General features: G+C 37.3%; 1 protein-coding gene and 1 pseudogene across 11 annotated transcripts in view; both read right to left on the reverse strand.

The window, feature by feature from the left end:
* CDIN1 (CDAN1 interacting nuclease 1) overlaps positions 1–23614 on the reverse strand; it is a 1267257-nt gene that overhangs the window by 168578 nt on the left and 1075065 nt on the right. The gene's annotated exons all lie outside the window — the stretch shown is intronic.
* Positions 4–23614, reverse strand: part of LOC101035501 (la-related protein 4-like) — a 44915-nt pseudogene continuing 21304 nt past the window's right edge.

A 23614-nucleotide genomic window follows, 5' to 3' on the forward strand; every position in this document is an offset into this window, starting at 1 on the left:
GAACAAATAAAAGAAGGACAAAGTTAATTACTGGAGTGCACGGCAAAGAAACAAAAGAGAAAGGAGCTTCAAAGGTAGGCCTGCTGCCCTGTAATCTAACAGAACATGAAAACAAGTGTGGAAAAGTTGTTCCAGATGAACACCTCAAACAAAGGCTTCCTGCTGCTAGGTCAAGGAGAGAGAAAAAGGGAAAGGAGAAAATATGGATGCTCTCAAAGCAACTCGCCCATTATTTGGATTTTTTTAAACTTTACAATGATTGTAAATCATATCTGTAGGATGCAATGGTATTAAAAGGGACAAGAAAGCAAGGCTTATTTTCATTAATAAGTGACACAGTTCAATCTCATAAACTGTAGACCACATGCACTTCTTTCACTGACAATGTTCTGAAATTAATTTTGTTAGCAGACAGGTATTCTCCTCTACAGCTATCCCAGTTTCAGAGGGAAAACTCTTGTCTTTACCAGAAGTAGCACAGTGACCACGGGAACATTCCCACTGATACTGGCATGCTATGAAAATAGAAGCTTTCACAGCAGGAAGCAGAGGTCCTTGGAGTGAATCGTTCCTAAGGACTGCCCTAAGCCTTATTCATCTAAGACAACACACAATGTCAAACACCTGGCAATGAAGAACCTGAAAAAACGTTCTTCCCAAGTGGGAATTTTCCTTTTGCAACTGTTAACATTTAGCAATGGCATGGAATTTTTCTTTCTCTAAAAAGCAATCAATACCCACTGCTACCCTTTGCCACTGTCCTCTATAGTCAGGTCTACCTTATCATATCTTGAAAACAATTATTTCTATTTTCCTACTAAATGCTATCTGAATAGATCACATTTTAAATAATTCGACTTTTATAGGATGCTAAAGCACTGTGAATACATTTTTTTTCTATTTATAAATGAAACAACTTCTTAAGCTCATCAAAGGTAATTTGCGGAGTGTGAAATAAAGTGACACCGTATTTGTTTACTCACTGTCTTAGTGTTGTCGTCTTCTGGATAACATTACAGCTTTGGCTTCTAACACTTTCTACCCTTACCAAATTACAAGACTAGGTTAAAAAAAAAATACCATTAATGTTCACCAAGGAAACTGATATATTATTAAAGGACGATTTCAATAACTCAAAAGTACAGAGAAATGATTAAATACAATTATAAATTCATTATAGTCTGATTTTTTCAATTTCCTTTTAAAATTGAAAAGCATCTTTGAAAGAACCAATTTTATGTAAGAATCTTCCTATTTTGCCTGGCTCAGGTGAGCTTAACATCCAAATCACATACCCTAGCAGGGTTGCTGAAACTAACCTTCTGGGAAAAAAAGAAAAGGACAAAATGAAGCCCATATCTTTGTAAACCACTTAATAAATTAATGTTAGATATTTATGTGCCATAAACAAACCCCCTCTTCAATGTACAGCAAAATATATTTATGTTATTAACCATTTAATGGTACACAAAATGTCATTATTTATGCTTCAAAACAGATGATAGAAATAAATATATTTGGAATGAGAAAGTCAGGGACCAATGGCTAATGAGAAGAAAACTAGACTGTAAATAAAATATACCATAATTGTAGATGCCCAGAATGGGAAGACTAAGAGGCAGTTGGAGATTTAAGTTCAAGAATAAATAGTTCGAAGTGAGAAGCTGGTCAGCAGTTGAGGGTACTGTATAAACCAAGGATAGGACAATGTCTTTAGCTAGAAAAATGTCTTCAGACTGCTTAGAATTCAATTCAGCTAAAACTATGGACACAGCCTGTGGAGGAACTCAGTTTTTCTACAGCTGAGAGGATTAGAGAGATTTTGCCAGCTTACACTGGGGGTAAAAACTGGCTACAACTATTAATAAAAAAAGAAAATGACTTACGTATACATGGTAACCAGACTCGGGTCCAAAATGCTTTGGTTTTGTTTGACTAATCCAAAGCTGTAGAGGATGAAGCGACCTTTGCTACGTAACCTGCCAGCCAACTATCTGTTTCTGTAAGTGCTAACGTTATAGAAGAGTGTTCTGATAAAATGTCACACCATAAGGAGCAGGGAAGTAGTTTTAGTACAACCAAGACATTGACTGATGTCTTGTGTATGATTTTTACTTTCTTCCAATGTGTTAATGCTGAGAAGGGACACTGGAGGGAAAGACTGCAGGTCGGGAGAAGAACTGAGTCCCATGATCTCAAGGCTATCGTTCTGAGGAATGTACCACCTCTACCCTGCCCCGCTGTACCCTCCCCCCGTGTTTGATCTGTTTTGGCCAAGGGGAACAGAAGTTACAGCATACATTCAACTTTACTATGTTCACAAGAAATACGGTTTCCACCTAAAGAGGAGAGGAGAAAGATTCTGTACAACTGAAAGATCTACACTGAACATCACAGTCCATCATCCAACAGTACCACTGTGTATCTACAATGCTGCAAGATAACATGTATGGGAAAATATGCCATCAGAATCAAAGAACTAAATAAGATGGACAGGGGTTGATTTAGAAGAGATTTACACATATACACACAAAAGTACACATATAAAAAAGGCAAAAATTACAACACTGTCAAGTACTCACATTTTTTAAATAGAATATCAAGTAAATCATACCCTGAATCTTTACATTTTATACCACTTAGCATATATGGGATTTTAAATTTACGTAATCAAAAATGCAGTCATTTACTTTGTACCAAACACTCAAGATGTAGTATTAAAACCCCATCAAAACAGTTTTGCTTATACTTTTCCCATGCTACTCTCCCAGATTTAGCTCCACACCCTGCAGCTATCTGGGTGAAGGAAAGCATGTGAGGGGACCCAAAGAATGGCTTTGTAAAACCCTGTCCAAGTCTGGAACTGCAGCAGCCATGCTGCAGCAATGTGGAAACAGCCCTCAAGAAAAAAACCAGCACTGTGAGGATGGCAGACAGAATATGGAAAGAGCTTGGGTCCTTGAGGACACTGTTGAACTGCTCAAGAGACCATGGAATTGAACTGACCAGTCTCCATTCTTACTCTGTGAAAGAATACATGTCTACTTTTTTTTAACCTCCAAACCAAAGAAATAAAACTCTTCCCAGGCTTCTGTGTTCTCTAGTAAGGTGGAGGCATGATGAAGGGCTCAGAGACAAGGTGCTCCATAATGGCGGCACATGTACAAGATGGAACACTTGAGAGGAGTTATCTATTTCCAAAATTTCTAGTTCTCCCTTTAGCTGACGGCTATATTTGGCTTCCCTAAAATTGTTCTTCTGTCTGTCACTGAGCTACTAAATTGACGTGCCTCAAGATCATAAACTGGTGTATGATTTTCCCATGTAGAGTTTAAACGTTAATGGGGTACTATTTGTTCTCATGTTCTACTGCATTCAACCTCCTTCAAATGCCTGATATAAACAGGCAACAAACTAGTTCCTCATGTGATATTTAACTCAATGTGCTCCCAAGGCCACCCAGCTAAGATACTCAATGATGTGAAAGAGCATCGGAGAGTTGGGAGAGCGTAGCATAGACTAAGAGGAGAGCTGAGCACAGTCTTAGTTGCCATCTAACAACCATGTAAGGGTGAGGTCCTTATGTTTTCACATGGAGACCTAATGCATGCAGAATCTTAGGAGAAGATACTGCACATTTTATGTTCCTCCTCTTCTTGAGTATGCAATCTCTGAAAAAGACCATAAGGAAGTAAATACCTTTACCTTAAAGCTCCTTTTCTATAGAATCTAGGAAGCTTAAACGTGTACACTCTACCAGGCTCACAATTCTCTGAGAAAAATAAAAAAATATATTATTTCTGGAGCTCAGGAAGAAGCAAACCAATTCAAGAGAGATAAAGCAGAATACTCCTACAATGCATTATACTTGCATATTTGGACATCTCACAGTTGCTTGGCATAACCTCTCTAAATCTGTGAAGAATACAATGGAACACTGGCTGTCTGCAGTTAATGATTCAGAGTGCTAGTCAAGACATATTTTCTATAAAAGCAATGCAGCTACAATCTCTTGACCACCCTCCCCCCCATAAACCTACATACAAATTTGAAATGTAGAGCCATTTTTTCCCTGAAATCAAAATAGAATGCAACAAGATAGCAAGACGTGATACAATACTACCACAAACTTTGCTTATTTTTCAGGAACACAATGTAAAGCAGAAAATAATGTGGAGGGAAATTACTGAGGGGAAAAAAGGCAAAAATCTGTAAACTAAATTCAAGACATAAAAATGTATCCATCTTGTATCTCACCCTTTATCTTTTCTTAATTTCCAACTTCATATCAAGAATGCAAACATTTTATGCCTAACCACAGCAAATATTCCCATAAACAATTATTAGGTAGATGGCAACATGAAGCTTAGTAGTAATCAACTATAAAAAAAAAAGTTCTTAAAAACTATAGGTCAAATATAGAGTTGAACATCAGTATCTGTTGGGGGGGATTGGTTTCCAAACCCTCATGGATATCAAAAGCTGTGGATGTTCAAGTCGCTTACATAAAATGGCAAAGTATTTGCATATAGCCCATGCACATTCTCCCGTATACTTTAAATCATCTCTTGATTACATATAATACCTAATACAATATAAATGCTGTGTGAACAGTTGTGAATACTGTTTTGGGTTTGTTGTTGTGGTTGTTTTGTTTTTTGTTAGTCTTTGAGACAGAGTCTTGCTCTGTCACCCAGGCTGGAGTGCCGTGGTGCGATCCTGGCTCACTGCAACCTCCATCTCCCGGGTTCAAGAGATTCTCCTGTCTTAGCCTCCAGAGTAGCTGGGATTACAGGCATGCGCCATCATGCCTGGCGTGCATACAAAATAGAAAATTTTTGTATTTTTAGTAGAGAAGGGTTTTCATTATGTTGGCCAGGCTGGTCTCTTAACTCCTGTTCTCAGGTGAACTGCCCACCTCGGCCTCCCAAAGGGCTGGGATTATAGGCGTGAGCCACCGCACTCAGCCTGGTTTTTTATTTGTATTATTTTTTGTTGTTGTAGGGTTGCTTTTATTGTGTTGTTTCCCTCCAAATATTCCCAATCTGTTGTTGGCTGAATATGCCAATGCGGAACCCACATATATAGACGGTCAGCCATATATATAAGAAAAAAGTGGTTACTGCCCCAGACTTTCAACTACTTTTTCTGGTAAACTGAAGATACATTCAAACAGCTCTATAACTGCATTTGCGCTTGATGCTGTGCTGGCACTTAATTTTATTCTCACAACAATCTTCTGAGGTAGGTACTGCTATCCTCCTTATTTTAAAGATGGGGAAATGAAGGAAGAGAAGTTAAGTAAAATACACAACTAAACAGCTAGAAGAGCAGTGGAGCTTAAAATCAAAATTTGGATCCAATTCCAGAGCCCAACCGCTTAATCACATTTCTAATCTGCCTTCCTAACAGTTCCCAGAATAGGGTTCTGCAAATCATGTATGCTAATACCCTGCTTTAAGCATGTATATGTTGCATTACATTCCAAACAACCCTGAAATGTGGAGCATGTTGCTTTTTTGCTAGAAAATTGAAGTCACAGGAGGTCAAGTGTTTTAACCAAATTCAATGGCTTTAGACAATATTCCCTTTTTAAGAAATTAAATTGCATTTTCCTTTAACTTCATAAAAAATGTTCCTTTATGTGTTTAAAGATAAAGGAACTACTGACTGCAGGAAACAGGGATTAAAAGACTGTGTGGTCACTAGGGTATGTTGCGGGGGCGGCTAGGGGTGGGACAGCGAAGGGTGGGGAGGAGTAACATTGGGAAAAATGCCTGATGTAGGTGATGGGGGGGCGGGGAATAGAGGCAGGAAACCACCATGGCATGTGTGTAACCTATGCAACAATCCTGCAAGATCTGCACATGTACCCCAGAACTTAAAATACAATAAAAGAAAAAAAAAAAGACTGTGTGGTAATTTCCATTATTTTCCCTGCAGCAATAATATTGCTGGAAGTGTGTCTATCTGACTGCATACGCATCTTTTGCTCAAATGTTATTCACTTCATATTAAATATAAAACAGCTTTAAATCTTTTCCTTAACAAGGCAGGCAAATATAAACAATCCAGTCATTATTTCTACAGAGGATGCAGGGGTCTTCTGCAAATATTAATTTTATAAAACAATATTCAACGTAGAGTTTCCTAGTTATAAAATAGTGCATCTTCTGTGTCAAAGTCAGACATCCACTCTTAGAATTCATTCAGGACTATAATTTTCCTGTGTTTTTGCTCTAAATCTGATGTGTATGAATCTGTTTATGTTTATCTACACACACACACACACACTCTCTTAAAAATCGTGCATTAAACATACTTTTTTGCAACATGCTTTCATAAGACATTAACATTTATCCATGTCATTATATATTCCTTAAAAATTATTTTTATTGGAAATAAAACACAAAAACCCACATGGATCAAATGCGCAGCCCAACGAATTAATATTTTTTTAAAAAAGCATATAACCACTTAGGTTAACAAACAGAACACTGCCAGCACCCCAAGAGATAACGCATGCAACCACTACCCTCCAACCCTCTCGCAATGAGCCAATTCTGATCTTTGTTTTTCTTGATAGTTTTACCACCCAAATATGTGCCCTCCCTTAGGTTCAACAGGTTAGTTTTGCCAGTCTGTGAACTTTATATTAAGGGCATTACACGGCATGCACTCTACATCTGGCTACTTTCACTCACCAATATGTCTGTGAGAGTTAGCCATGTTAATATAAGTGCAGTGAATTCATTTTCATCACTTATAGCATATTCTATCGAATAAGTATATGCTAAATTTATCTATTGTATTGTTGAATATTACTACTGTGAACTCACTCCTGTGTGAGTCTCTTTGTGTACATGCACACACATTTCTGATGGGTATAAATGTAGGAGGCGAATTCCAGGTCATCTGTCACGCAGGCGTCTAATTCTGGGTCATCTGATAAGCACATCGCCACTTGAGCAGATACTGTCAAACAATTTTTCAAGTGTTTGTAACAACTTTGAACTCCCTCCAACACTACAGAAGAGTTCCCAATGCTGTACATCCTCATCACACTTCGTCTCAATCCACAGCTTGCCTTCTCATTTTCTTTGTGGTACTTTTTGAAGTACAGAAGTTTTTTATGTTGATGAAGTCCAATTTATTCTTCTATTTTGTTTTAGTACTTTATTTTGTTTTAGTACTTTTTTTAATCTTGTCTAAGAAATTTTTGCCTGCCCACTTTCATGCAGATATTTTCATACATTTTTCCAGAAGATTAATAGCTTTGGCTTTTACATTTCAGTCTATGTCTACCTTCAATTAATTTTGTGTGTTAAAGCAGGACTCACCATTTGTTTTTATTATTTCCATACAAATATAAAACTGACCACACATGTTGGTGCCTCTGAGGAAGCCAAATATCTGAGAATCTATTTTGGGACTTTCTAATCTGTTCCACAGAGTTGTATGTTTATCTTTACATAGATATCACACCATTTTGATGACTGTAATTAAACCAGGTACACTCAATGTAAGTACTTATATATTCAGGTTTAAATCTATCATCTTACTAAACGCTATCATCTTATCCACTACATGTACCATTTCTCTCCATTCCTGGGTACTCTTCAAATGATTCAATGTTTATTCACTACTTTTCCTCTTGCAGCTTAAAGGTTACATTCTCTTTTACCATTCCTTTAACAATCACTCTAGAAAGCCATGTTGCCTCCTCAATTTATCAAAATGTATTATTAACTGGTAATTTATCGCTTCCTGGAAAATATAAAAAACATTACAACACTATTGAAAGTTCCCCCTCCAGGAATATAGGATACTATTGATATTGTTGTAAGTCTGTATATTTCTTAAATCTCAGAAGACATTGCTGCTATTTCATGTATCTTTTGTTTATTCAGATTTACTTATATATGTATCATCTCAGTGTCCTTCATTCTTTCCTTCCCTTCCACTCTTTCATCTCCATTACATTCTTTTAATAATTCTACCAAGGCAGATTTGTTCATGATGTCAGGTAACAAACTGTGGCTCTTTGTAATGACAATCTGTCTTAGTCCTCTATCTGGCTTTAGTATTTTCTTTTATCTTTGCTTTTTACAAGTTTCAACTACAAAAATCCTGCTTAGAATTTGTTGAACTTCATTATGTAGCAGTGTGCTTTTCATCATTTCTGGGAATATGATCGACCATAATTTCTTCAACATTGCTTTTGCATTCAAGCTCCTCCCCTTGAGACTCCCAAGGACTCTGTCAGCCTTCTCTACTGTATCCTCTATTTCTTAGTTTCTCTTCATACTTCCCACCCTTTTCTTATTATATGTTGCATTCTGGTACTTTCTTGTGACCCACCGTCCAGTGCACTAATCCTCTCTTCAGTAATGTCTAATTTACTGTTAAATTGATCCACTGAGTTAAATCCATCCAATATTGGTTGCTGTATATTTCAGTTCTAAATTTTCTATTTGATTCTTCTTCATGTAAGTTTCCTGCAGAATGTCCCAATCTCTTTTTTAACTCTCTGAATAAAGTACAATTCTAGTAATTCTGTTTGGTAGTTCCAATAACTGGATCTTCTTTGAGTCTAGAACTATAGCCTTTACCAGCTCTCACTCACGTTGTCACATGTCCTTATGCAACTCAGTATCTCTCATTATGTGCCATACTACAGTTGTCCTTTGGTACAAAGGATTGATTCTAGGACCCCCAAGGATACCCAAAAAATCTGTGTATACTCAAGTTCCAAAGTCAGCCCTGCAGGACTCACTTATATAAAAAGTTGGTCCTCTATACATCTGAGTTTCACATCTTGCAAATACTGCATTTTCAATCTAAGTTTAGTTGAGTAAAAGGCACATATAAGTGGGCCCACACACAAACACATGTTGTTCAAGGGCCAGTTCTATGTGAAAAACTGTTTCATAAAATATCTAAAGGCTGGCTGGGCGTGGTGGCTCACACCTGTAATCCTAGCACTTTGGGAGGCCAAAGCAGGTGGATTGCCTGAGCTCAGAAATTTTAGACCAGCCTGGGCAACATGGTGAAACCTCATCTCTACTAAAATACAAAAAATTAGCTGCACATAGCAACATACACCTGTATAGTTCCAGCTACTCAGGAGGCTGAGGCAGGAGAATTGCTAGAATCCAGGAGGTGGGGGTTGCAGTGAACCAAGATCATGTCACCACACTCCAGCCTGAGGAACAGAGTGAGACTCTATCTCTCTAAAAAAAAATAAAAAATAAAAAATCTAAAGACTGAAATGATGTTTTCTCCAGAGAGAATTCTGACTTGATCCTGGGAGCACCAGGAGTATAAAATCACCTTGGTCAATTTCAAGTATTAATTTTTGCTGCCAATCAGATAAATCTGAAACTGTCAGGAGGAGATCTTTCCATCTCAGTTCGCATTGACTCCTAAGGTATAGTCTGTTAGGGTCCCCCCTTACCAAAGCTTGCGATATTTTTAAGAGCTTTCACCTTTTGTAGGCCCTTATCTCTAGACTGTCCTATAGCCGTATAAAGCTGTGTTCTAAGTTCTGCTCAGGAAAATCAAACACCGCATGTTCTCACTCATAGGCTGGTGTTGAACAATGAGAACACATGGACACAGGGAGGGGAGCACTACACACTGGGGTCAGTTGAGGGGAAATGGAGGAGGGACAGTGGGCGGTGGGGAGTTGGGGAGAGACAGCATGGGGAGAAATGCCAGATATAGGTGAAGGGGAGGAAGGCAGCAAATCACACTGCCATGTGTGTACCTATGCAACAATCTTGCATGCTCTTCACATGTACCCCAAAACCTAAAATGCATAAAAAATAAAAAAAAAAGTTCTGCTCAAGACTTGACTAGACTGTATCTAATCAAAAGTAATTAAATGAGAATTCAAAATTCAAAACATAGTCTGCCAAAAAAATTTCAGAAATTAAAAAATGCATTCCTACATTACTCATAGATGAAAGAGGAAGTCATGATAGAAACAACAAAAATGCATAACATTGAGCAATGACGGTGGTATGTATCAAAATTCATGAGAACTTCATATCATCAACTGGACTATAGGAAAAAAAGGACAAAGGAACTGGTTTTACTGTACGAGATCTTAGCAAACTATGGATCCTACCAAACAAAATAAAATAGAAAAACAAGAGCATCAAGAAGCAATACAACAAACAAATCCTCCTTATTTGCAGATGAGATGGCTTCTACATAAAAATAGCAAGAGGATCTACAAACAAGGTATAAAACCAGTATCTTAGAAAGGTAACTGGAGGCAAGATTAATATAAAAAATAAGAATTCTTATAAATTAGTACTATCCAATGAGAGAATGGGATAGAAAAACAGATCTCATTCACAATCAAAACCATAAAGTGCTTAGAAATGTGTTTTAAAAATATTTATATGAAACTTTTGAAGAAAGTTATAAAACATTACTCAAGAGCATAAAAGAGTTTCTGACTAAACACAGAAATGTGACATTTTTATAAAGAAAGTATTATGGGTGGGCAGGGCGTGGTGGCTCATGCCTGTAATCCCAGCACTTTGGGAGGCTGAGACCAGCAGATCACTTGAGGCATGGAGTTCGAGACCAGCCTGGGTAACACAGTGGTCTTCACTTAAAATAGGAAAAATTATCTAGGCATGGTGGTACCTGCCTGTAGTCCCAACTATTCGAGAGACTGAGGCAGCGAGATGGAGGTTGCAGTGAGCTGTGATCCCACCACTGCAATCCAGCCTGGGTGACAGAGTAAGACTCTGTCTCCAAAAAAAAAAAGATAATAGGTGAAAAGATAAGATAGTGTAAATAAATTGTTAGTTCTCCACACATTAATCTATAATTAAAAAAAAAACTATCAAATTCACAACAGAGTCTTCTGGTAGAACATAATAAATTTATGTTAAAATTCAAGAAGAATACATAAGAATAGCTAACAAATTCTGGAAAGCAATAACACGTGGGAAACCATGCTACAAGGTATCAGCATAAATAAATGTCAAAAAATGTAGTATTTACCCCCAAGAAAACACATTACAGAATTACATTCACATTTAACACCACTTAAAGTATCAAACAGCAAAATATAATGACCTATTTTTTGTGAATTTATGTATGGATGTGGTAAAAGAAACACATAAGACTGATAAGCACTAAACTCAAGATAACAGTTACCTCAGGTGACAGAGAAAAGGAAGGAAATCAGAGAAGTACATTCAACCACATCTACAGTATTTTATTAAAAAATAAAAATCAGAAGGGGAAAGGGAAGATAGAACAGTATTGGAATACGTCATTTCTGTAAAAGCAATAAGCACCTGAAGCAAATACAAACAGATGTATATTCAAAGGGTTCATTTATCATTCTCTGTTCTTTCATATTTGTGCTACATTTCATAATAAAATTAATTAGGTAGGCAAAAAGACAAGAAGGAAAAAATTGAGGAGGAGTTGGATAAATTGACCTTTAAGATTCTTTTCTGCTCTAAGTCCCACCATTTTCTAAACGTTCCGATTTAATGACAGTCTTAAGTACCTAAACTTCTTTCATTTCTAATTAAATTTAGGTATTAACTTTTCAGAACAAGTCGTAACATAAATCAGATAAAGAATAAGAGGCCTGTGTGACACTTAATTTCACTTGCAAGACCAGGCTTCTGGCCATTTTTCTCTGAAATAACCTCAATAACTTCAACACATTATATAAAAAATAGATTTGTAAGAAATATTTTTTTAGGCATCTTTTTACATGCGGTCTCTTCAGTCTTAAATTTTGCCTTATATGCTGCTGGGGGAGAAAACCCTCTCCTTCCCCTCTGGAAATTCAATAGTTAGAGTCTATAAAATAAACTGACAATAGATTAGCAGAAGAAAAGATGTACACATTTATTACATGTATATGCATGGGTCCCACAAACTACGAGATTCAGAGAAGGGCCAGATGGTTGAATCTATGGGAGGGCGAGGGTAGGAAGTGTACTATAAACAAAAATCATCTTATTATGCAGATAAAGTGTCTGAGGTGGCAGCCCTGAGAAGAACAAGTGAGAAGTCTGTCTGGGTGTGGTGTCCTGGGCATGGAGACCTGTCAGTCTCCTCTTCTGTGACATGAGTAAGGTCTCTGGTTAGTGCAGATTTCAGGGAAGGTATTCATGACAATCACATTCCTTCCGGAGGAGCATCCCTCAGTCAGGTGAGAGAACTTCAGAGAAAGCTCCTCCCTGTGTTTCAGAGGGGTGAGAGACTGAGGAGCAGAAGGTCCAAGACACTGTATAGTCTTGAAGCTGCAAAGATATAGAGAAACTGGAACCCTCATATATTGCCAGTGCAATTGCAAAATGGTCTATCTGTTTTGGAAAACAGTCTATTTCCAAACATATTAAATACAGAGTTATGGTTGGGCATGGCGGCTCAGACCTGTGATCACAACATTTAGGGAGGCTGAGGCAAGACAATCACTTGAGCTCAAGAGTTCGAGACCAGTCTATGCAATATAGTTAGACTGTATCTCTACAAAAAAATCCTTAAAAAGTTAGCTGAGCATGGTGGTGCACGCCTGTAGTTCCAGCTACTTGGGAGGCTGAGCGGGGACAATCACTTGAGCCCAGGAGTTCAGGGCTGCAATGAGCTACGACTGTGCCACTGCACTTCAGCCTGGGCAACAGAGTGACACCCTGTCTCAAATAATATATATAATAAACATACATAAATAGATAAATAAAAAACGCGAAGTTATCATATGATCCAGTAATTTTTCTCACAGGTATATACCTAAGAGAACTAAAAACATGCTTATCAACAAAAGTCTATACAAAAATGTTCACAGCAACATTATACATAATGGCTGAAAAGCAGAAACAACTCAACTGTCCATGAACTGATAAATGGATAAATAAAATGTGATATACTCATTGAACAAAATATTATCCAGCAATAAGAAGAAATAAAGTACTGGTATATGGTAAGACACAGATAAATCTTTAAAATATATGAATGGAAACATCCAGTCACAAAGGCCACATCTTGTATGATTCCATTTATATGAAATATCCAGAATAGAAAAATAAACAGAAGTAGAAAGCAGATTTGTAGTTTTCAGGGACAAGGAGCAGGTATGATCAGGAGTGACTGATAATTAATATGGGATTTCTTTTGGAGGTGATGAAAACGTTCTGATATTAGGTAGTAGTGATAGCTGTACAACTTAGTAAATATACCAAAAACTACTGAATTGTATGTTTTTAAAGAGCAAAATTTATGGTACATAAATATTTCCATAAAGCCTTTATTTAAAAAATAGAAGATCAAAATTATGAACTTCTTTTCCTCTATGACTTCTTTTTCTATTATAAATACAAAGTTTTAAATACGACTTTTCCAGGTTAAGTGTCTAAGTGTCATTTCTCCTGACATAGGACCACTGCTCAGTCCTTTGAAATACTAATTTTCTTTTGCAAATTGCTGGTGGGCATCTGCTGTAGTTTGGTTTGCCTGACCCCCTCCAAATCTCCCGTTGACGTCTGGTTCCCAGTGTTGAAGGTGGGGCCTAATGGGAGACGCATGAGTCATGGAAGCGGATCCCTTATAAGTGGCTTGGTGAGTCCTCAATTAATGAGTTCTTGCTGTTGGTTCTCTAAAGAGCTGGCTGTTAAAAAGAGCCTGGCATCTCCCTCTCTCCTCTCTCTCCCCTCCTCCTCCCTCACCATGTGGTCTTTGTACATACCAGCTTCCCTTTACATTCCCCCATGAGTAGAAGCTTCCTGAAGCCCTTACCAGGAGCAGAAGCCAGCATCATGCTTCCTGTACAGCTTGTAGAACTGTGAGCCAAGTAAACCTTTTTCCTTTATAACACACCCAGCCTGCGATTTTCTTTTCTAGCAGCAAAAACGGACTAAGACAACATCTTTATGCATTCCACAGATATGTATTAAACAATAGGGAAGGCAGCATCAACAGTTGCATTGTCAAGGGAGCACCAACAGGGAATATTGTCTTTATTCTTGAAGTGCTTAAAATCTAATTGGAAACATCACTTAATATTTTTAGGTCTCAATTCCACCATCTGTAAATTGATTGGTAACTTCTTTAGAATCCAATTTCATCTTGAAAGTTCTATGATTTTATCAGTTCTGCAAATGCAAGAGTTAAATTTGTTACTTTTCTCTCTGCTTACAGTGCTAAAACGTTTAAGTACAGTTTGTCAAAAAACTGTGACTTGGTCCTAATAGTAATAACCTGTAATCATATTGACATTGGACATTTTTATGTGGACCTATTATAGCGGTTCTATCCTAGGTCAATAGCTACAGTGATTAAATTGTTCATGAAGATCTCTAGGCCCTTAAAGGAATCCAACCACAAAGCGAGAAGATCAAGGAAAATAATTAAAATTAACTTCTTTTATTCACCACTGATTGTAACGTACCACTTCCTCCAAAAGAGGTTAAACAACCATCTCATGGTCTAACACAACTATTTCACTGCTGAAATCCCAGCCTCTTCTAAATTACCGTATTTTCTGATATAAGACTAAATCCAGATATTCACCAAAGGAGCCATCAGATCCTTACCTGAAGAGTTATCAAAAAATATTATACATACATAGGTATGCACATATATAAAACATTTAACCTCACAATTCCAATTCTTCACATATTTTCTTTAGGAGGTTCCTGGTTTAAACTAGGTTTTCACATGAAAATAGACAAGAAGGTTATGAAGACCTAGAATCATTCCCCTCTCCCTACCTCTTTACAGTAACTTCAAATTGAATAATTTGTTTGGCTTTCAAGAGTTTTATCATGGTAGCCTGATGTAGAGGAAAACAGAAGTGATCAAATTCTAGAAATGAATTTAGCTTTCAAAGGGCATTTGTCAAAAGGGTTCAAAATACAAGATGAGATATCAGAGAGCAAAGGCATCAGTTCTTACTCAAGTGACAAAATCAGTTCTCTAACAATCAATGTTCAGCATAATTTAGTAGGCACTTTATATTATTACCATGAGTGGGATAATTGTTAACCACTAACTAATAAGTAATTATAATCTTTCTACTCCACGGTATCCTTTTGCCTTTTCTTCCACAAAAGTCTTGGTCTTAAAAACAGCACTAAATAATATTGTAAGTTTTCCCTCAATAATATTCAGTGCTGAAAAAGGTGACCAATTCTGACCCACTTCAAATGGCTTCTTAAACCAACTACTTATCAAAATCAAACAAATTAATCTCACTTTCCCCAGGCTTTATCATAAAAATAAAAATTTACTAAACATCCTACCATGGTCACACACTTTAGTTTCCTATGGTTACTGCAACAAATTACCAAAAACTTAGTGGATTAAAATAACAGAAATTTATTCTCTCACAGTTCCGGAGGCCAGAAGTCCAAAGCCCTTATCAGTAGGCCAAAATCAGTGTGTCAGGAAGGCCATGCTCCAATCAGAGGCTCTAGAGGAGAATCTATTTCTCATCTCTCTCAGCTTCCTTTAATCACCCTGAAGGATTAATAGGCACTATAAACTAAATGTTTATTTCTCCCCCAAAATTTGTATGTTGAACCCCTAACCCACAGTGTAATGGTAGATGAGGATTTTGGAAGTAATTGGGGTTAGATGAGGTCATGAGGGCAGGGCCTTCAACAGGAATTAGTGGCATTAAAAGAAGATAAAGAGTCAGACACAATGGCTCATTGTAGTCCCAGCTACCAGGGAAGCTGAGGAGGGAGGACTGCTTGAATCCAGGAGTTCCAGGACATAGTATACTATGCAGATCAGGTGTCCATACTAAGTTTGGCATAGTATGGTGTGACTTTCTGGCAGTGGGGGACCGCTAGGTTGTCTAAGGAGGTGTGGATCTGCCTAGGTCAGAGAAGAAGTAGGTAAAAACTCCCCTAATGATCAGTAGTGGTATCATACCTATGACCTGTGAGTAGCCACTGCACTCCAGCCTGAGAAACACCGCAAGTCTCTGTCTCTTGAGAAACAGAGAGAGAGAGAAGAGAAGAGAGATCCTTTTGCACTCACTGAGAAAGGCTAAGTTAGGGCACAGCAAGTAGGTGGCCGCCTGCAAGCCAGAAAAAGGGCCCTCACCAGAACCTGACCATGGTGGTACCCTGATCTCAAACTTCCAGCTCCCAGAACTTGTATGAAAATAAATTTCTATTGTTTTAAGTTACTCATTCCACGGTATTTTGCTAAGGCAGTCTGAAGCACACTAAGGCACTGGGGATCCTTACATAATAAGCCACATTGAGAGTTGTTGATTAATTATTCCTACAATATTCCCAGGTAGCTAATTAAGTCTTCAAAATCCAGGACTGGGCCAACCTCTCCTGAGTTCAACTCTGAGTCTCCTTCTTGAAAAGCAAGCTCTAAAAGCTTCCACAGAAAACCAAGTCTGTGGCTGTTTCAGGTTAGTTATACATGTTGGGTTTTATGAAGCAATCTAATTTTACTCCATGGTGCCCAGTTTTTTCCACTAAATTTCAGATATTTTATGGTTTTGCTTATACAGAAAATGCCATGAATGAATCTTTCTCATCAGAGAATTCTTCATTTTATGATATCCTGCGAGAATACCTAAGACATTCTACTAATTCTATGTAATCATAGTGAATGAACATCTAGAGGCTAAATTTAATTCTGTGACCATAATGCTACTAGTCTATGTCTAATAAGCACAATTACTTTCAAACCTTTTCACAGAGTAAAAAAGTTTAGAATACTTTTTAAAACAATTTAAATATTTCCTTATTCTTTTTCTGCACAAAAATGTATGTTCTGCCCCCCTAAACTTTCTTAATTTAATAGGTCACAGAAACCTCATATAAAACCAGTAAAAATGATTGGCCATTTTCACTTTATAATTCTTATAATTTATAAAGATTGTAGGTATAACTACCATCTTTACCACTCTCTTCCCAAATAAATTCTCAGTTATATTAAAATAATTGTATTAATAATCTCTTATTTTTCCTTGTCTTCTGTTTCTTACTCCCATCCCGATCCCCGATTATTAAGCTGATACTTTTAAGAATTTAACAAGGAAATGCAAATATTTGCATAAAGGTACCTTACTGAACATGTCGTTCCTTTAAATAATCTCAGTAGTACTCTCATAAGGTCACGCAAACTATTTGAAGCCTCAGTAAATGACATGTTTTCCTTATTTTATTAGTTTGGAAAAAAACTGCAGATTTTCAATCTTCTCTAAAAACATCATCATCATCATGATATGGATTATAATTATTCTACAACCACCCACTTCAATAGTAAATGCTGGCAATGTTAAAACAACAAATGGAATACCTTACAATGCATTAAGCTCTTCTCTCACTAAACACACAATTTTAAATCTTACCACAAGCCTTTTATTCTTGATTCACAATCAAATCCTTTTATCAATTGTTCTCAGCACTTAATGTTGTTCATTCAATAAATCCAATCTTAGATGGCTATAAATGCCTTCCCTACTTCTCTATGTGTCTTAAGAGAAACCAGAGAATAAGTAGAGATGGAGCTGTCATTAAGACTATGCACAATACAATTAGGCCTTGTTATATACTAAATTATGCTAGAATATCCAATTTGTAACTTTTCCCCACTTCTGTTGAACTTTAATAAAGAAAAGGTGTTCAATAAATACCTACTGTCCTGATGATGATGATAATAAAGATGGTTAACACTGGGGAAACACTTATTAGCTACCAGGTACTGTTTTATTAAATTATCATCACTATAATAATAGCAGTGTTTTCTGAAGAAATTAAGTGAGAAAAGTAAAGTATCTTCTCCAAATTAACACAGCCAGCATGTTAAATACAGGCAGTTTGCCCTTAGACTCCAGGTTCTTAATGACTGCCTCCAAATGATAAAACAAATTACTTTCAAGAACCAATATGCCAATGTTTCACAAGATACTTAGTTGCAAACAACTTAAGCTACTCAATCTAGTTTTAACAAAAAAGGAAATTTACTAAAGGTTTTAGACAGCTCATAGAATTTACCATGCGGAACCAAAACATCGAGTTCAGAGGCCTTATACAAAGAACAACGTACCAACCACACCACAGGAGTGCTCCCCTCACCCTAGTCTAGAGCAACTTCCAGGACCTGTCCAGGGTACTGAGCTTTCTGCCCATGGCGTCCAACAACTGGTTACCCCCACTGCAACACTTGCCAAAAGAATGGAGCCTAAACACAAAAGGCATTTTTACCGTAAAATTCACCATTCAAAATCAAAGTTCAATTTGGCAGATCTGAGTTTATCACTCAACAAAGTTAACATGCAACTATTGGCTGTGTAAGTGAATAAAATTTAATGTAAAAAAATATATAAAGTTATATTGATAGTATGTTTATAATTATAGTCTCAAGTAAGCATATGCTCAAGGTCTAAAAGAAAAGGCACAATTGTTAAAAAAAATTATAGGTTTTGGTTTACAATTGATTTCTTCATCTTTTTTCTGATTTTAATGTTATTTACATAAGAAATACAAATTACAGGGGAAAAATCATACATTTCCTTTGGCATACATACGATATCCTAAAAATGTGACTGGGTTTCACGTATGTTCTCAAAATAACACAACCCAACCAAAAAACACAAAATTCACATCCTGTGAAAGCCCCCCAAAGCTGCAAACGTCCAAAAAAAAAAAAAAAAAAAAAAAAAAACTGCAAAATTTTACAGAACTGCAGCTTACATTGCATTAGATTCTATTAGATTCTCCCCCAAATCTAAATGTGTGCCCTGCACATCAGCTGCTCCATGCAACTATGTGTCTCAATATTTAGAAATGGCTGAATTTGATATAAGAAGCTTCAATTGTCTTCTCAGCATCAAAATGGCCTCTCCAGATCAGAGGAAGTCAGAAAGGCTGCCTTCCCTGATACAAACACTGACGTGATTCAAGACAGGACCCAAGTGGGGAAGTGCTCCCTGCCCCTGACTAAAAGGCCAGGCTCTGCCTGGTTTCTGCTAGAGCTACTTGACCTTACCCTGGGGTCTGCCCACAACTTCCCAACCAGCCCTAACGTCAGGTGGCAAGAATGTGAGTACCTCTGGCCAAATACTCTGGCACCCAAAAATAAGGCCCATTTGCTGTGACCCTGGCTCCTCATATTTCCTCAAGTCTACAACCACAGGCCGCTTGGGTGAAATACAGTGCTTCCCAGCTTTACTGTGTACATAGATCTTGTCTTTAGAAATCTAGCTGGAATTACAGTTACTCAAGAATTTGCTCATGCCAGGAACCTGTCCCTAAGGCCAACCTGACTGCTGGGCCCTGCTCCCCATGACAGACATCCCCACAGCTGCTGTGCTGCTATGAACACTGCCTCTCAGTACTCCACACTGGCCTGCCAATGAGACATCTCCTTAGGTTTCCTTCCTACCACTTTTGTGCCACTTTTTTAGTTAAAGAGTAGAGAGGGAGGTCTAGAGACAGGTCTAACTGTCCCCACCCCTCCCTCAAGCCCAATGAGGAAAACTGGGTCACCCCCAGTTTCACCCTATATGTGACAGTAAAAATGCCAGAAGACCTATTTGCATATAAACTCTTACCATTAGGGAACATATACTGAAATCTATTTTTAAGCATAAGCACAATGAAAAAGATTAAAAGAGGGTGCCACCATGATGAAAGAAACAAACATTTCACTTTGAAAAGTTTTTCTCTTCAAGTTTTCCACACATAAAATTCTAACCACTTATAGGTCGTCATCATTTCAGTGAATTGTGTCAAATGAAACAGGAAAAAGAAAGATACATTCACCATGAGGCTAATTTATGGTTTCACTAAATCCAGCAGACTGAAGGATTTCATTTAGTCTATCATGAATTCTTAGACCAAAGCAATTCTATTAAAAGCCCTTGGAGTAAAAAAAAAAAAAACCTGAACTTATTGTGAGGTCACCCAACAAATGCTTTCCCTAAATATTTTAATTATGTCAGATACTGACCTTCACACAATTTTCAATGGCTAGCACCAATGAATTTGCCCATCTAAAAGGGAGGCCAACAGAATAATTTTATTTTTACAAAATGTTTATTCTCTGAAATCGAATGCATTCAAAGGATGTTAACACTTAAAATGTTTATCATTTCCACCAACTGCATTATCTTAGTAAACCAAAATAAGCACTTTTATCATAGATGTAGTTAATAATTAGTATTTTTTTTAAACGACCTAAACTTTTCCCAAATTTCAGCACAGATAGTTTTATTGCATGTTTCACCTAGTAGGTAATTTTTTAAAATAGTGTATAGAAATGAATAGTTTCAAACTGAGTAAATATATATACCATGACATAAAAAAATCAAATCAAAAGCAACTGCCAAGCTATTAATAAGTCAAAGAAATAGTAATTGTGGCTTGTACAGATATGTGAAATGTTTGCAAAGCTCTTACCACTAATATATATCTCCAAAGCTTAACTTAGAGTTGGAAGATGAATTTCACAGTAATATAATTTTAACCAGCACTTACATTCACTTTAATATATTACTAAGGCATTTACTCTATGTCACCATGGTGCTTTTGAGGGTTCACAATTTACAATTTCAATTTATACATATGTAATTCACTAACATATGGGACAGTTCTTACTATTACAAACTAACCCTTAAAAGAAAAATGAAAGCCACCCTACAAAGAACTCTAAATATGGTCTGACTTAAAACAGATTAACACAATACAGTTTTTGTTGTTGTTGTTGTTGTTTTTTTTTTTTTTTGAGACGGAGTTTCGCTCTTGTTACCCAGGCTGGAGTGCAATGGCGCGATCTCGGCTCACCGCAACCTCCGCCTCCAGGGCTCAGGCAATTCTCCTGCCTCAGCCTCCTAAGTAGCTGGGATTACAGGCACGCGCCACCACGTCCAGCTAGTTTTTTGTATTTTTAGTAGAGACGGGGTTTCACCATGTTGACCAGGATGGTCTCGATCTCTTGACCTCGTGATCCACCCGCCTCAGCCTCCCAAAGTGCTGGGATTACAGGCTTGAGCCACCGCGCCCGGCTCACAATACAGTTTTTAATATTTTAGCCATTTTCTAAATAACAGTATGTAAACTTGTCTACTTAGTATGTAAAAGCTACAACTTTATTAACTGAGAAATTATGCATTAATTTTCATCAACCATCTTTCTTATCTTTACTAAAAAATCCCATGACTTACTGATTCCGTTTCAGTAAATTCCAAACTGTATTTTTTGGGTGTGGGGGAAGAGGGAAGGAACATGATAAATACATTGTAAACAGAAATAAGTCCCCCCAAAAAGTAAGCCTTTAAAAAAATATATTTTACTTCTACACTACTTAACACGTAAGAGTCTATTATAATGTTTCATCTTTAACACTAACAACAAATAAATCACTGCAGGGTCAGTCTGCCCCACCATCTCGGGACCTAAAATTCTAAATATGTGAACAGAAGAGTAAATACATCAACATTCACTTCTGAAATCTAGTATGATTTTTATGATTTGACTAGACTGGTCAAAGCAATTACAAACACACAATTCAGTAGGTAGTTGGTTATTTTGCTTTTGGGAGCGGCAAAGAACAGAGAGTGAAAAATGGAGTGAGAAAAAAAATTTTGTTTCCCATTTTAGGGTGGAGAAAATCAAAGCGAAGTTTAAACCTCTGAATTCCATTTGACCTATGCACTGAGGTCCAAGATGAAATTTTCAATTTTTCGAATAACCCCTATTCTTCCTTGAATATCAAACTAATTGGTAGTCACATCTCCAAGTACAATCAGAGTTTCACAACTTGATGAATGAAATATTAGTAAGGTCAGAAAGACTAAATTTCCAACTAGAAAAGAATCCACTCATGTATTGCATTCAGTTTTCAAATCGTTTATCACATGACAACAGATTTGGATTCAATCGCTCTTGTACATACATCCACAATAGGCACCCCAGCTAGTGATCTGCTTTGCAATGCAAGGCCATATAGTCAGAGATGGCATTCTCCAAGCCAAACTGTAAATAGATTTTTAAAAGTAATTTCTAATTTTACAGAAATGCTTCTTCAAAAAATATTTCCTCTCATTCCCTCATCTCCTATACTGAAGAAAATATAATGTCCTTTTTTTTTTTAATCCAAGCTAACCTGACAGCAAATTTCTGCAAATTAAAACCAAAAACAAAAATAGAAAAATTGTACTTTTTATATATGTGTGTATATATATATATATTTATTGGAATCCTCCAGCATTTAAAAATCACATTAGAGGTGAATTTTGGGATCCTATCACTCACAACTCCAAAATCCACAATGATTTAAGGATGCACTTTCTCCTGTTTCCTTCCTGGCTACCCCCTGCCCTCCAAAACAGTTCAATATGGCCACAGCTCGAGTTTAATGGAAAGAAAGTGAAGTTTTTGTAAAGTTTTGTTGTTTTGATTGTTTTTTACTTTGGTGATATGGGTGGCATATACTGCTCTTTGTCATTAGCTCGAGTCACTCCCTGAGGTATAACCCTATGGCTAAACTGGCGTCTCTGTTCTGTGATTTTTCCAGCTGTTCTCCCCTGGGAATGGTATTGCTTCAGAAGCCAGAATAATCCTTACGAGCCCTTGCTGCTGGCTTCTCATACGGTTTCTCAATGGACTTCTCAGGAGCTCCATTATCTTCATTTTGGGTGGGAGACAATACATTGGAGTGAAGTTCCCGTAGCTGCTGCACAAGAACTGAAGATGGCTCTTTAGGGGGATTCTGATACACTTCAGTGTAACTTAACTTCCAGGGTTCCTGTAAAGCCACAGCTGTAGCTGCATTTATGTTACTATTACATGGTGAAGCAGTACTTGCCCTCGATGGCTTTGTAGTAGTTGGAGGAGAAACTGGTCTATTCATCTGGTTGACACCATCCTTCTGAACAGAGGAATGCTCTATTAGATCCTTCTCTTGCTGAGTTGCGCTTAAGGCAGTAAGATCAGCTGCACATGGAGAACTGGTACTCATATTGAGTTACTGGCCAGAAATGCATTCTGTCTGCTCATCCGCAGGCACTGGGCAACTAACTCTCAACTTTTCATTACCCTTTTCTTTGCAGACACCTTTAACAACATCAGACATCCTATTCTCCAAAATGAGTTCACCTGGCATTCTTGATGAACTTCCAGGTAAAGGTGTTAAATTTGAGGCTAGTAAGTCAAACTTTAGAGTTGGAACCTTTGATTCAGCTGTTGAAGGATGAGGTCTTGAAATCCTCACCTTCTCATCGTCTTTGGCCTCTGAAAAGAGTTCTCCTTCCCTACCATAGTCCCCATTCTGTTCCATCTGCAAAATGGAAGTCTCCTTTTGAAGGTAAATTTGCTCCTGATACCCAGTTACTGTACGGTTACGCCACGCAGTTGGAAAGTGACTTGAACTAGATCTGTTCAACTGTCCATCCCTCCAATGATACAGAGCCCTCTGCTGAGTGTTCTGAACCGTCGGATGACCTAAAATGAAGCTTCACAATTTTTTTTTTTTTTTTGGAATGGTCAAGCCATATTCATAGCAGCATTTGTTTTATATAGTCCTGGCGAATTAAAGCCATTCACAAAACTACCACTGGGAAACAGGAGCCAGTGGTGTCTCGAAGTAAGCTGTAGGA

Source organism: Saimiri boliviensis, chromosome 2 (assembly GCF_048565385.1).
Source record: "Saimiri boliviensis isolate mSaiBol1 chromosome 2, mSaiBol1.pri, whole genome shotgun sequence".
Classification (NCBI taxonomy): domain Eukaryota; kingdom Metazoa; phylum Chordata; class Mammalia; order Primates; family Cebidae; genus Saimiri; species Saimiri boliviensis.